The sequence below is a fragment of the Dermacentor albipictus genome, chromosome 10, assembly GCF_038994185.2.
Source record: "Dermacentor albipictus isolate Rhodes 1998 colony chromosome 10, USDA_Dalb.pri_finalv2, whole genome shotgun sequence".
Taxonomy (NCBI): Eukaryota; Metazoa; Arthropoda; class Arachnida; order Ixodida; family Ixodidae; genus Dermacentor; species Dermacentor albipictus.
The window spans coordinates 77,007,346-77,022,440 of record NC_091830.1 but is presented as its reverse complement, the minus strand read 5'-3'; the positions used below and the strand labels follow the sequence as shown (position 1 = coordinate 77,022,440).

Genomic DNA, 15,095 nt, shown 5'->3' with positions numbered 1-15,095 from the left:
TGAACAGTAGTTGCAGTTGTGCATATATGACATTTACCGATGTCTACGTGAAAGACGTTCGTTGAATAGCGGCACACGTGTACACATGGTCACATAATAAGTGGGCCATGTTGGTCTGATGGTTGGTTTAGAAACTGGTTCAGCTGCCCCACGCGCTCGCTACTTGACCATGGACTACCCAATCACCGACGTAGGTGAGCAAAACGGTTATATACAAAAAGTGCGTGCCCCAGGAAAGTGCTTGATGTACCCAAAAAGCGTGAACGCACTAATGCGAGGCATGTGAAAGTGAAAAAGGCGCACTGCGAGGTGCGCGATTTCTGCACCCGATGAAATAGCCCAGATCCCAGGCAAAATCCCGGAGAGATTCCAGGGCTAGGCAACGGTCGTGTTAGCTGTCCACTGGTCGCAGCCACCTTCTCACAGCTAAGCGCTTCTTCCTGGCCTATGATGCAGAGAGTCGCATATCATATTTTTGGCGGTGGGTCCTACACGGGTTGCTTGCAGCCGAAGCAGGTGTGGCCTCAGCTTGTGTCGCCACGTCCATCGTCATCGGCGTAAACATCTAGTTGGGTCACGTGGGACCGGCGTTTCGCGTAACTGCTCCGCTTTTCAAGCACGATTGAATTGAGCGCAAATTCTGACTTCTGCGGGAAAATGATTGGGCACTTGCGCATAAAGCAGTGGGAGGTAAAGCGCATCCCTGATGCAGATATGGATGTGGAGCTTTGAAGTTAGTGGTCCATGCCTACTCCGAGCGATTGGTCAGGAAACGGGTAGTTCAAAATGAAATAGGTGCTTTTGTGGTTGTTCGTGTTTTTTCTCGAATTTCGCAACGAAACCGCAACCCCGCTACGTCGGTGTGACGTCATGCATTTGCGAGTACAGCTAAACTTCGATCCTCTGGCGCTTTAGGTGCAAGTGTGCGAGGGCGAGAAAGAAAAATGGTGGCTTCACGCACGAGTATTGCCTCCCCGCGCAGGCAAAGGCAAAGCGGGGCAAGGGAGTGAGCTCGCGGCAGCGCGATCAAGTGCGCGAGAAGGGGGGGGGGGGGGGGGGTTAGGGTTGGATAAGTTGACGCGCGTTGCGGTTTCTGGCGCGCGTCTCGAAACTGGCTGCGCATAGCTCTTCAAATTCAAATTCAAATTCTTCGGTTATCCATGCAAACACAATAAAAGTAGAGCGCGGATCATAAGCGCGGCTGAACATAAGCGCAGCAAGTTCACAAGAGCGGTTGAACGCACACGAAGCAGCGCACCCTGCTTTAGAGGTAGTCTGCCGCGTGTGCAAAGAGTGGGCGTGCCGAGAGGGCGTGGCATCACGAAAGTTGTCTTCCTGGGCGTTTCGTATTAAAGGTTGCGTAATCTCGAGTTTCGTTGACCCGTTGGAGCGAGAGGAAGCCCAAGGATTCCCTCCCCGATGCCGGCGTTCTTCATGATAACGTCGTCCACGTGCGGGTGAGGCTATCAGCCGTGTGGGTGGAGTGCACACGAAAGCATGGCTGGCTTCCCTTAATTCGTACAGACTACGTGAAGATATCGTCGACGTGCCATGAAACCGTGTTATTCGTCACCGACTCCTAAAGTCATAAAAATGAATAGTGTTTTCTTCAAATTCAATTTTATCGATTGCGCTATGATGCGGAAGCTTCTGCGGCCCTTTTTCGTGTAAGAAAAAATCAATTGGTGATTGCCCTTCTTAGAAGGTCGAATTTCGATACAACGAAATGTCGATATAACGAAGCAAGTTGCCGATTTCACCTACCTTGTTATGTAGATATTGAACTGTGTTTCCTTCGCATTTAAACAATTTTAGCGCCAAGAAATATTACGCAAACATTCCTTGGTTCACCTGGAATGCAGCGTATTTCTTCATTGCTCTTGGTAGTATGAGGTGCTGTCAAAATCCATGGCGTCACGAAAAAGTGGCGTGCTACTTCGGAACGAACGTCGCCACCTGTGGTTCGTCTCTTAGTTTTTTTGGGCCTACCATATTTTTGCTGACGCTGAACGCATACTTCACGGGACTCCACGGGACTTATTTATTCTTAAAGCTTATATTTTTCTTTGTTGTCCATTTTTTTACTGTGCCATCGGATAACTAGATCTAATGTATGGAGTCATTTGTATTGACCTGTTGAGCAACTACTGGAAAATGTCCAGTGACTGCTATTTAGCATTCGACGGTAGTACACGGAAGGTTGTCGCTCAGGATCATACAGCAGGTATGCTTAAGAACCAGCCGCTGCCGGTAAAATGAATTTCCATGTCATGCAACTGGTGAAGTCGTTTTCTTTGTTTTTTTATTGGCAGCGCCACGCACAGCAAGCACAGGTTATGGCTTTATTGGAGTTTTTTAGCGAGTACCGCTGCCTAATCACTGCAATAGCAGTGTGCACGTCTGTATCCGCCGCAGGACCCTGATTTGTGGCCGCTGTCCTTGCACCTCTTGTCGCAGTCGCCAGAATATCGGCAGGCGCGACCTGCAAAATGCAGTTGACGTCGTCATGTCACATCATTCGTGGCCACAGTTTAGAAAACTATGAGGAGCCACGGCTGGCCACATGGACCTGCGAGAGGCTGTGTTGTTGGAACAGTAACAGACAGGTTTGGAGTGAGGAGCATTTATGTTCTGGCAAGTTGCCACATACCGCAAGTTTAAACAGTGCGAAAAGACGAGGACAAAAGCCACAAGTACACACGGCAATAGCGCTGGTGAAGTGAGCAAGCGTTCCTTCACCGCATCTTGTTGCGCTCTTTAAACTTTGCACTATGAGGTTTGGACTACGTGCACTTCACTGCCTAACCGTCAGCACGGTGGCTCCGGAGGCTATGGTCCACGCGAGAGACTTTCGTGCAAACGCTACTTCAGGGAACTCTGACATTGCGACCGCTCAGCTACCGCGAGAACGTTGCTTAGTGCATGCATGTCTAACCTTCATCTTGTGACTTCCAACTTTTCCGTGACGCACCTACTACGTTTTTGTTTTTCTAAGTTTCTCACCACTTACAGTTTTCAAAAGACAACAAAACAATTTACATCGTCGCGCATGTGCAATACTTGCAAATAATTTTGTTTATGAAGTAATTTCTGGTTGAATATGGTTAGGTTGCTAATTCACAAAGCCGTTTAAAGCCAGGAGGACGAGGTTTCGGGAAATTCGTGTGCTGCCCATCATTCATATTCTGGCTGAGCCACCATTCTTGCAGCTCCCATAGAAAAACAAAAAGAATTCTTCTGCTTTACGTGCTTGTCTGAAACATTATCTGATAATGAGGCGCGCCGTAGTGGGGGCTCTCGTACACGATCATTTTGCATCCTCACTCAATTGGAAGGCGACTGCCGCGGCCTGAACTGAACCCACGACCTCGTGGTCAGGAACGCAATGCAACACCATAGCCATTCGGCTATCACGCTGGCTACCTCCCTTAGACAATAACGCCAGAATTTACGCTAGTGATTTTTGTAGTAGCCTCAATGCTCCGAACAAGATCCCGAGTCAGCTCACTCGCAGCCACTTGGACTTGGAGGCGTTCGTGAGTGTGTGATTCCCAGTGAATTCAAGTCCGTGAATTGAAATTCAGTGAGTTTAAATATTTGAAACGCATAAGGCCCCATTTCCTTTTAAATAGGCAACAGTACGGTAAGCATGACCACGAGCCTCTGTATTCTGAAGCACTGTCTCCTGCCTTCAGTTAAGCTTCAGTGAGGATATCTGACAAAAGGTCTTGCGTCAAAACAATAAACATTTATATATAGAAGATGCCACACGTGCAACGGCCTCGAGAGGCAGATGACCGGGGCGAGCGCTTGGCGCCTTTTTAGACACCTATTAGATCCGGAGGAGACCCGGGCCGCTCAAGGCCACAAGACTCGTACACTAGTGAGAGATTATAAAGGCGATAACTTCCTCGACGCAATACGTGACCGTTACTTTAAGAAGGCCGAAAGCATCCAGCACGCCGAGTACGACGGCGTCACAAACGAGAAACTGGACGCAGAATTTAGCGAATCGGAAATTCGGATAGTCCTGTTCGAACTCAACACTCGATCGGCGCCCGGCCCGGACCGGGTTACCAACAAGACTCTCCGCAACCTAGACGACGAGTCAATCTCCCGACTCGCGGCCTACGTCAATGAGTGCTGGCGAGAGGGTTCGCTTCCCGAGGCGTGGAAACGGGCCCGCGTTATCACGATTCCTGAACCTGGCAAGCAAGTTACGCTCGATAATCTAAGACCGATTTCGCTTACTTCTTGCGTCGGCAAAGTCATGGAACACGCAGTTCTCACCCGCGTGACCGACTTTCTCGAAGATCATGACGCGTTCCCGCACATCATACTAGGATTCCGCCGCAACCTCTCCGCACAGGACGTATTGCTTCAGCTTAAACACCAGATCGTAGACGACACTACCAGCTCCACTAAGGCAATTCTAGGCTTCGATATTAAAAACCCCTTTGACAACGTTAAGCACGAAGCGATCTTAAAAACAATTAGAACATTAGGACTAGGCCAAAGAATGTATAATTACGTGAGAGATTTCCTCGCGGGCAGGCGCGCATGCGTCCTCGTCGGCGACGAAGAATCGCCGGAATTTGAGACGGGTCCGTGCGGCACGCCGCAAGGATCCGTCATATCACCATTACTCTTTAATTTAGTTCTACTTGGTCTACCCGAGAAATTAACAGAAATAGAAGGACTGCATCACAGTCTCGACGCCGATGACATCACCCTCCATGGGTTCCCGTGGGAGGATGTGACGGTCACGTCGAGCGAATGCTACAGGCAGGAGTAGATGCGGTTCAGAATTACTTGCGTGGAACGGGCCTCGAGTGCTCGGCTACCAAGTCCGAACTCTTACTCTACAAACCTACAAGGAGAGGTCGTAAAACCCTGCGCGAAGAGGAACGGGAATATTCCAAAATACGCTTTACATTGCCAGATGGTACTCTCGTACCGCACGTAGAGAAAATTAGAATCCTAGGGTTACACCTGCAGGCAAACGGCCATAACGGAGAGACGGTGCGAATATTTCGTCGTTCGGTAGATGACACGATCCGACTCTTGCGTCGCATCACGAATAGACGCAATGGTATGCGTGAAGAGTGCGCGATCCGTCTCGTACAGGCGTACGCATTAAGCGGCATAACGTATGTTGCCCCCTACCTGAGGTGGATCGGGTCCGAAAAAAAACAAAGTCGAATGCATGATCCGAAAGTGAGTGAGTGTCAACTTTATTATGCATGATCCGAAAGGCTTTCAGGAGGGCGGTCGGCGTTCCACTCAACGCGAGCACCGACAAGTTTCAAGAGCTCGGAGTTCACAACTCCCTTAACGAGTTAATCGAGGCGCACGACATTGCGCAATACGAACGATTATCGAGGTCAAAGGCAGGTCGATGCATCCTCGAGTCGCTCAGCATCGCGTACCACACTCAGAGCGAGAAAAGACGGCGGTTCCCGCCTCTGTTCGCGACCGCCTGATCATACCGCCGCTTCCCAAGGACATGCACCCGACGCACCACACCGGGAGACGGAACAAACGAACAAGCGACCTTCAGAAGAAGTTTGGTACCAGCAACGAGGCGGTATACGTAGACGCGGCGCGATATGGAGGAGGGAGAAGAGCACACGCGATAGCGGTTGTCGACCGCTCGGGTAAGTGCTTCGCGAGCGCCGCGGTGACCACGGGACACACGGAGGCGGCCGGAGTAGCCGCGATAGCCGCGGATTGCCGCGCAGACGGCAATCCGCGGCTTCGCGCGCGGTCGTGTCTCGCGGGAAGCGGCCCGCTTACTCCAAATTTCTGACGACGGCTACTCGTCATCGCCCTCGCAACCCCAAAATTCTACGGTCTTCCTCCTCTGGACCCCGGCGCATACCGATGTTCCGCTCGCGGGCAACGAAGCGGCCCACGCCAAGGCTTGAGGTCTCACACGCCGAGCCGCCGCTGATTATGTGGCCGCCTCCGCCCCCGAGAGCGGGGCATCGGATCTGCCGGATCGGGACACTACAACAGCAACACAACAAGAAGCACACTGGGCGTGGGGCGATCGCCTAACCACGTTCAGAGACCTCACCCAACACTACAGACTCGAAAGACGCACATTCCCGCCACCGCACGATAAATCCAACAGGAACGAGGCCGTAACGTTACGCTTGCTCCAGACACACACCTACCCTAGCCCCGCTACCTTACACCACTGTTATCCGCGTTTATATTCAACAGACGCGTGTAAAACATGCGGACAGAGAGCAACGGTGCTACACATGCTTTGGGAGTGTGCCGGCAACAACGGTAATCAAACCAGCTCCGTTGGCGACGCGTCCATAATCGCGGCAGTTGCCAGGGTAGGAGAGGGCTCAAGCTCGCTTCTTCCCGACGCTGCCCCGAATGCGGGAGCCGCCGGGGACCTTCTCCGTAGGCGTCGCCGCCGCTGGGAGGCGGCTATCAGAAGTTCAGAGCTGGCAGACCAGCTCAGGGCCGTCCTGCAAGCCGAAGATGCCGCTCGATTCCATGGACTTCGAGCCGTCACCTGAGGCCACCACAGCAAGAACTGCCGGACTATTCTTTATTAAAGTTTCTTCTTCTTCTACACCAATAAAGAAACTGTATTGAATTATTGCATGATTATTGCAGAAGTGTACAGCGTGCCGTCATGCCGCACGCCTGCCAGGAACTTGTCAAAATTACCTTAACCGAAGCAAGTACACCTTTGCGTCCTTTCACCATCAACTCCTTACAAGAGTATTATCGCCGACAAAAGAACGAAGCTATTTTGTCAACAAAACTTTTGGTAAACCTGGACGCAACGTTCGTAAATTCTTAACACGAGCCCAAATTTGTAAACATTACTGAAACTCCAGGAGAGATGGCTTGTGTGCCATCATCTCGAACGGACCACAAACGAACCACTGTGTATCGATCAATATATGGCTGCTGAATCTCCCACGCTGGCGACAACTCGTGCGCGATTGCGACAATACTTCAGTGCTTTCTCATTGGCTCCACTTAGGCTCCCATTACATCGCAGTACGATCACTGGGGATTATATCCACCTGCCCGTCGTTTCGCAAAACGGCAGTACACACAGACACTCACGTCGCTATGGTTCGACATTGTTGGGTTGTGGACTGCAAACGTAGCGACTGGCAATATGTCCAGCTGCGACATCGTGTCTCTCTGCAAGCCAGTAGACGAGCGGACTGGCTGCAGCGCATCGGACTGCCGCTATCCGATCGGTGCCAGGGTTTGCGCGATTGCGGCCGTCACTTACACCGGAAGATCACTAACGCAATAGCGTTTCGCGAGTCCCGTTTTAGGGCAAACGCAAGCGCAAGGGAACAAGGCCTGGCCGCTTGACTGTGCCGTCTAACGGGTGAGCAGAAGCGCAAGTGTGAATGGTCTGCACGGTGCAACCACCTGGTGGCCTAGAGCTCAACCACACACAGTAGCAGTAACAAAACGTGCTCTACTTTGCTGATGGTGTAAATTTTTCGCCGTAGGGTAATCATCAACACGTTGTTTTTGTAGATGTTTAAAATGATTTCCACTTGGTTAGAGCAATATTAGCTCTTTGTTTGGCTGGTTAAGCTCTGCGCCAACAAGTCGCTGGGCCGTGCAGACCGACCAGGCCACTCACGTGCGTCTACGGTAAAGTTCCTTCATCAGCTTCAGTTTATACCTACAGCCATGTGCCGAAACACCCAGCTTGCCTGTGGTTACGGGAATACCAGATACGGTCGGCGCTTCGACAGAATGCTCGCAACGCACGCTGCTTCGATAGCTCTGGCTTGGGGTCGATGGCCAAGCGGCTAGCGGAGACGTTTCGCGCGGGCGGGGGCGGGCTCCAAAACAACCAGAAGTGGACGATGTGACGTCGCATCATGACGCAAAACCAGTGAAGGCGGGGCTTAGCCACGATCGCTAGTCGAATGAGTTGTGGAGGAAAAGCATGGCTAGGGAGGAGGGTAACTTGTAATAGCTTGTAGCTCCATTAATACTTAACGCTTCACTTAAAGTGTGATGCGAATGTTCTTCTTAAGCTGCACTCTACGTGTCTACAAAATTTGTCCGAACCATTTCAGGGGCTGTTTAAGAGCTCCTAAAGGTCTAAAAACCACAGGGGGGGGCGGGGGGAGGAGGGCAATATATTCCGGAGTACCCACTATACGGCGCGCGTCATATTCATATCATGGCTTGGCTATATCAAACAACCTAATTCAAACTGTAATAATATTCATGTACTTACGGACTCGCAGATGCCGCAGGTGTGTTTCCTCCGCTGTTGTGCAGCAGAAGGCCAGGAAAGCTGCACGCAGGCAAAACACAATGTGCATGCGCATGACATAGACTATCTCTATAACGAACTCATCAGTACGGAAAATTTGCTTTGTTGTAAGCGGTATTTCGTGAAATGTGGAAGTGCTGTTATTTACTCCTAGTAGCGCGGGTCCTACATTCAAATGATATGGGAGTTTGTAACAACATATAGAAACAAAGCTGTATTTTACAGTGGCGAATGACTGTGTCGAAATGATGACGTGGCACCTCAATATCTACCTAGTCTATTGGTCACCATCACGCGATGATACAGGTTGTAACAAGAAGCTGCTACTACCTAGCAAAGACACGAATAAGGAGAAACTACAGTAATTGTACACACACAATTAAGCATGAAGCTTAAACTACTCGTAAACTCTAAAAGAGATAATATTATGAGACAAAAGATCACATTACTAAAAAAACTGGGCATAAGTTGATTTCGATTTCCTTCAGCAAGGAAGCAGTACTTCGTTGTCACCATCTTTTTGTTGTTCTATATCTGCGTTAACCTATAGCCGTCTTCATGGCCTGGTAAATTATACGCGGCGACATATTTATTGTATTTATCGTACATTTATTATTTTAATAAAATATCTGCATATCATTATTGTATAGGGATGTTCCTCGTTCTTTAGTGTTGTCCTTTTTTGTTTTATCCATTTTTCTTTCGCTTTTCTCCTTTTCGATGCCGCAGAAACGTTGAGATGGACCCTTGGACATATTGTAACATTCGTTAGGAAACTTATTCTCTTCTACAGACTCCAATTTTTCTCCTTCGTAGAATAGTAATGAATTTGATCGCCCAGATACCTTGCACATGAGGGTGTATTGATGCACTTGCCTCTTCTTATACTACAGTAAGATCACGTACAACGTGATGCCTGCGGTAAAAGAAAATTAATCTTCTACAGCTAATGTTCTACACAGTCACCCGAGCAGATGGACGGTAGTGCGGCTGCCACGGCAGCTGAACTGGAAAAACACCGTACGCGTGAAGACGCGGCTTTGGCTCGACAATTATTCGCAGCTTCTAATTCGCTCCTTTTCATTTTTTAAATTTTTTTTAATAAACGTAGCGCCTGATTTCCCTTATGCTGTATCTGGCTTTGTCGTCCGTTTTCCTTCGTGTAGTTACAAATTACTAAAAAAAATCCGGAACAGAAAGAAGGTTGGAGGACGCTTAAGCTTCGCCTTCAAGAGTGGAACGCGTTAGCGTTATGCACTCCGTTCACACCGCCCTCAAATGCCCTCGGCATGCTATTGAGTCACACAAAGACATAGTTTTCATAGTCCAAGTCGAAGTCTGCTGTCTGTCCAAGTCTGTCCAGTTCTGCTGTGGACTTCCAGGTCCACAGCAGAACATTTTTCTAATTATTTGTTCCAGGAGTACCACGCAGACGCATGACTCCTCGCCAGCTGCACGGCACACATCACAGGAGACACGTTCCTACCAGACGCGCTACGGCGCAGCGATCACGTCAGAGGCGTCCCCCATCGGACGCTACACCTAGTAATCGCGCTGTGAGCGGAAAGAGAAGCCGCTTCGCCTAATTATGAGGGTTCGAGTGACGCGCGCTGGAAGTTGGGAGAGAGCGAGAAAACTTATTAAACGAAAAGGTATTGGGGCATCCTCGCACCGCTCCCCGCACAGCCCCAATGCTCTCAAACGAGACGGAGGGAAGAAGAGGGGGAGTGGCGCGCCAGCTGTCGGGGCAGCGCCGCACATTGCGAGGAGCGGGTCTTCTGTGCTTGCCGCAAGGTGGCTCTGCGTGTGCGCCAAGCGCAGAAGAAATGTAACGGAAACATACTTCGCTACTCGTTTACCTGCGACTTCTGTAATTTACATGTTCATAATGACCGATATACACCGCAGTAGAACTTTCTGCGGCCCGTTTCTAAGGCAACACCGCATCCGCTAGAGGCGCTTTGAACCATCGAACGTAGACCCTGGCTGAGTGGTAGCGTCTCCGTCTCACACTCCGTAGACCCTGGTTTTCGCTCGCGGCCAACCCCGCCGACGACACCAGCTTTTCTGCGAGACGAGCTCCTTAACGCTGTCGCGTTAAAACACTTCTTCTGAGTTGTGAATGCGAACGCATTAATGTAACAACTCCGCTGAGCGGTCCTTCGAGTTACGAACTCATCGGGGGAAAGCGAGCGCATTGAGACGCTTGTCGAGTTTTGATTTGGCCTGACGAAGGCGCAGTTAGAACGGGGGCGACAGCTAGCGCTGAAAGGCAACGTGGCAATAGCGCTAGTTTCCGAGAGCGAGGTGATGTCACGGCGATACCCTCTCCCCTCAGGCAATAGGGCGGCTGCGGGTTAAACCTCTCACCCGCTTGCTACGTCGACGCCTGAACCAGCAAGCGGGAGCCAGCGTCTCAGCCGCCGGCGTTTTTCGATAAATTGGTCACGTGACGCCTTAGCTGCCTGTCGAGCCCTCTTCGTCCGGTGGTCTTCTAGCTGGGCAGCGTTCATGCGCACCAGTGCACAGTATGACGTGGTGCGGTGTGCTGTGGTGTAGGGTACTGCATTGCGGTGTGGTGGATGTGCCTTTGAGAACATGCACTACAACCATTTCAAGATCGTGGATAGTATCATGTCGAACGAATCTACTTCGTCGGTTTCCATTGCCTGCTTATATCTACTCTCGATTACAAGAGAGCGAACAATCTTAGTTGACATGATAGCCTTCGGATGCCGAAAAGAACGCTAGCAATAATACAGAGCAACCATGTGGAAATGTTCGTCAAACCTGGTCGCGATCCTACGAAATTGCAAATGTACGTACTCAAAACGCTTATGATATTGTATTGGGTTGTCGAAAAAGATACTTTTGCGTTCAACGCTACTATAAGGTTTTGTATGTGGTGTTCAGCAGTCGAAATATCGGAAAAGAAGATTGCTTTTCCATATCGAGACGCTGCTAATGAAAGGGTCGACAAACGCACATAGACGCAAAAGGGAAACGAGCGAATTGAGGCAAAAATCACGCAATCCTCTCTTAGTCCATAACATGTTAGCAGGCAACACTCAGCTACATTTATTGAAATAATAATGTTAGTTTCACTCACCGACCAGGAGTCCAAGAAGGAAGGCTACGGAGAAGAACCGCATGTTGGTACTGCACTGACCTTGCTGATCTGCCAGCGAAATAAGATTCCATTCGCAATGAGTCACATGCCGACACGCCAACCATCATTCACCCCACTCACTCCGGTGTAACTCCAAATTTAACCTCGTTATGGTGGTTCGATGCGCGAGGCGGTCTTGATTGACAGGCTATAAGCACGCTTGTTTAACCCACGTCAGCGCTAATATCGATCTTACATTGCTTACGCTACTGACCCACCTACGCGAATAAAATTGGTATTCTCTCTACTAAAGTTAAACTCGAACATCACAGCCTGATAAAACAAATTGTTCTCCACAAAAAACACCTCAAAATTGTTTATCGACGCTCATGTAACATATAACTCCGTTCATATAACGAAATGATACATCGAATTCTCGAGGAACACGCTGCAGAGAAAGTGGACTGATCAGCTAGTCTACACGGTATCTTGTGTTTCGATCTATCAATCTGATATATCGAAAGAGTGTTTTATACGAAAACTGATATATGACAGACAGACAGACAGACAGACAGACAGACAGACAGACAGACAGACAGACAGACAGACAGACAGACAGACAGACAGACAGACAGACAGACAGACAGACAGACAGACAGACAGACAGACAGACAGACAGACAGACAGACAGACAGACAGACAGACAGACAGACAGACAGACAGACAGACAGACAGACAGACAGACAGACAGACAGACAGACAGACAGACAGACAGACAGACAGACAGACAGACAGACAGACAGACAGACAGACAGACAGACAGACAGACAGACAGACAGACAGACAGACAGACAGACAGACAGACAGACAGACAGACAGACAGACAGACAGACAGACAGACAGACAGACAGACAGACAGACAGACAGACAGACAGACAGACAGACAGACAGACAGACAGACAGACAGACAGACAGACAGACAGACAGACAGACAGACAGACAGACAGACAGACAGACAGACAGACAGACAGACAGACAGACAGACAGACAGACAGACAGACAGACAGACAGACAGACAGACAGACAGACAGACAGACAGACAGACAGACAGACAGACAGACAGACAGACAGACAGACAGACAGACAGACAGACAGACAGACAGACAGACAGACAGACAGACAGACAGACAGACAGACAGACAGACAGACAGACAGACAGACAGACAGACAGACAGACAGACAGACAGACAGACAGACAGACAGACAGACAGACAGACAGACAGACAGACAGACAGACAGACAGACAGACAGACAGACAGACAGACAGACAGACAGACAGACAGACAGACAGACAGACAGACAGACAGACAGACAGACAGACAGACAGACAGACAGACAGACAGACAGACAGACAGACAGACAGACAGACAGACAGACAGACAGACAGACAGACAGACAGACAGACAGACAGACAGACAGACAGACAGACAGACAGACAGACAGACAGACAGACAGACAGACAGACAGACAGACAGACAGACAGACAGACAGACAGACAGACAGACAGACAGACAGACAGACAGACAGACAGACAGACAGACAGACAGACAGACAGACAGACAGACAGACAGACAGACAGACAGACAGACAGACAGACAGACAGACAGACAGACAGACAGACAGACAGACAGACAGACAGACAGACAGACAGACAGACAGACAGACAGACAGACAGACAGACAGACAGACAGACAGACAGACAGACAGACAGACAGACAGACAGACAGACAGACAGACAGACAGACAGACAGACAGACAGACAGAGACAGACAGACAGACAGACAGACAGACAGACAGATAGACAGATAGATAGATAGATAGATAGATAGATAGATAGATAGATAGATTTCTCTCTATTATTTATTCCTGGTTTAATGGCAAGATAGATCATTCTAGCTCAGACTGACCTTCTTGCCCTTCCTCTAATTCCAGTCTCCTGTTCTGTAAGCTTTACAGGGACTCAATTACGCAAACATTCGTTCGCGGGAGACATGCGGAAAAGAATTAATTTCTGCCTATTTCAAGACGTTTGTCAATGTGTGGTCGTCTCAGAGAGCTAAGGCAGATAGAGTCAACAAAGACAATACAAAGGTAGCGCTGAAGCATTGTCGCCACAGGGTGGCGGTACAAAATCTAATCCACGGTTAAATTTGCTGTGCGCGACAAAATTCGGACTGTTTGACGAATCGGTAGCAACAGCAACCATTGTTAAGATGACATTTCAGCGGCTAATTGCAGGTCGAAGGCCACATCAAAATGTTTCTAGTCAACCGTCCCTTCGGCAAACTGGCCTAATACTACCCCTGCTGGTTACCCAGCCTGACTGCTCCGACAAATTGTCTGTCGTCCTCTTGTGCGTTTTACTTCCATTCACACCAAGTGTTACTCTAGCAGAAAATTTTTCTTCTCTGCGCAATACATTATAAGCTCTCTTATTCTCCTCTTTGCCTTTAATCCCTACTACAACATCATCCTACCCGTATTACACTTCTATTCTTGATACTCATGCTACGTCCTAATGCTGCCCTTTTATTTTCCTTTCCATTGGATTCGTGGAATTCTTTGTTTCAACATTCTGAGCCACAGATGTTTGGCCTCACAGATTAGTACTGCAACAGTACGTTGTATTCACAAGTATATCGGTAAGCCGCCCATCACGAACCACTTCTATCTCGTTCGCACAAAACAAAGCAGCATTTCATATCCTCGAGGCAGGACGAGATGTTACATCTGCGTCTCCTACAGGGCAGACAACGCTACACGAATGCTGGAGGGACTTGGCTCACTGAACCTATTCGCGTCGAATAAGTAGAGAGTCAAATAGGAAGAAAATGTATACCTATGGGTCGTGTACATTGATGTAAAATTGTCGGACACTATTTATGTCGTCACAAGTGCAAACACGCGTCTCTTGAGCCCGAGCCAGTCTACGAACAAGGTTACAGCGACAAAGCGTGATTGGCGGGACTTTATGGGATGTTTGAAGCAGGTTCAGCGAGAGACTGCGATATCGGCCAGATTATAAATGAGATCTACTCAGCAACGTGATTTGCACCCCGCAATGCGATCTTAACAACTAGAGAAAGGAAATTCATCGTCGTTTACCGTCTAACTAAGGAGTCGAAAGAAGCTTCGTTCCAGAAGACCGGGGTTACCTGGGGCGATCCTCAGATCGATTGAAGTGCGCCGGCTTGTTATTCGTACGCTTTTAAATATTAGAACGGCTGGCCGCTGAAGCGAAATTTTCCTGCGTGTTTTGGCCTTGACACGTGTCAGGTTTCCGTTAGTCGACGCCGGACGTTGCAGGTTATTGTCTTTTGAGTTTAGTGTCATTGCAAGTACAGGTATAGCTGCGCTTGATAGGTAAGACGGCTTTGACATGAGAGATATGAGCCGGTATAAACGGGAGATAGACATGCCTACGAGAAACGCGAGAGTTGTCAGGGATGCTAAAATAAAGCTACGATAAGAACAACGATTTGACGACCCTTTCCTTTGTAAGTTAAACCACCCTGTATGCATCCTTTCTGACATGTTGTCGCGATGTTGGTCGTCGATCCGAACTGCAGCGTGTGCGTTGCCATAGCAAAAAAAAACATAAAGAAAGGAATAAAGAAGCAAGAGGAGAAACGATTT

The 15,095-nt window shown here is 49.1% G+C and overlaps 1 long non-coding RNA gene across 1 annotated transcript; it reads right to left on the bottom strand.

Annotated features, from left to right (window-relative positions):
- Positions 1–2,293: 2,293 nt before the first annotated feature.
- Positions 2,294–14,654, bottom strand: LOC135897979 (uncharacterized). Its single transcript, XR_010563226.1, has 4 exons — positions 14,565–14,654; positions 11,400–11,468; positions 8,252–8,311; positions 2,294–2,482 (listed from the first exon to the last, which is right to left on the bottom strand). It is a non-coding gene; the product is annotated as an uncharacterized lncRNA (long non-coding RNA).
- Between the last annotated feature and the right edge of the window lie 441 nt (positions 14,655–15,095).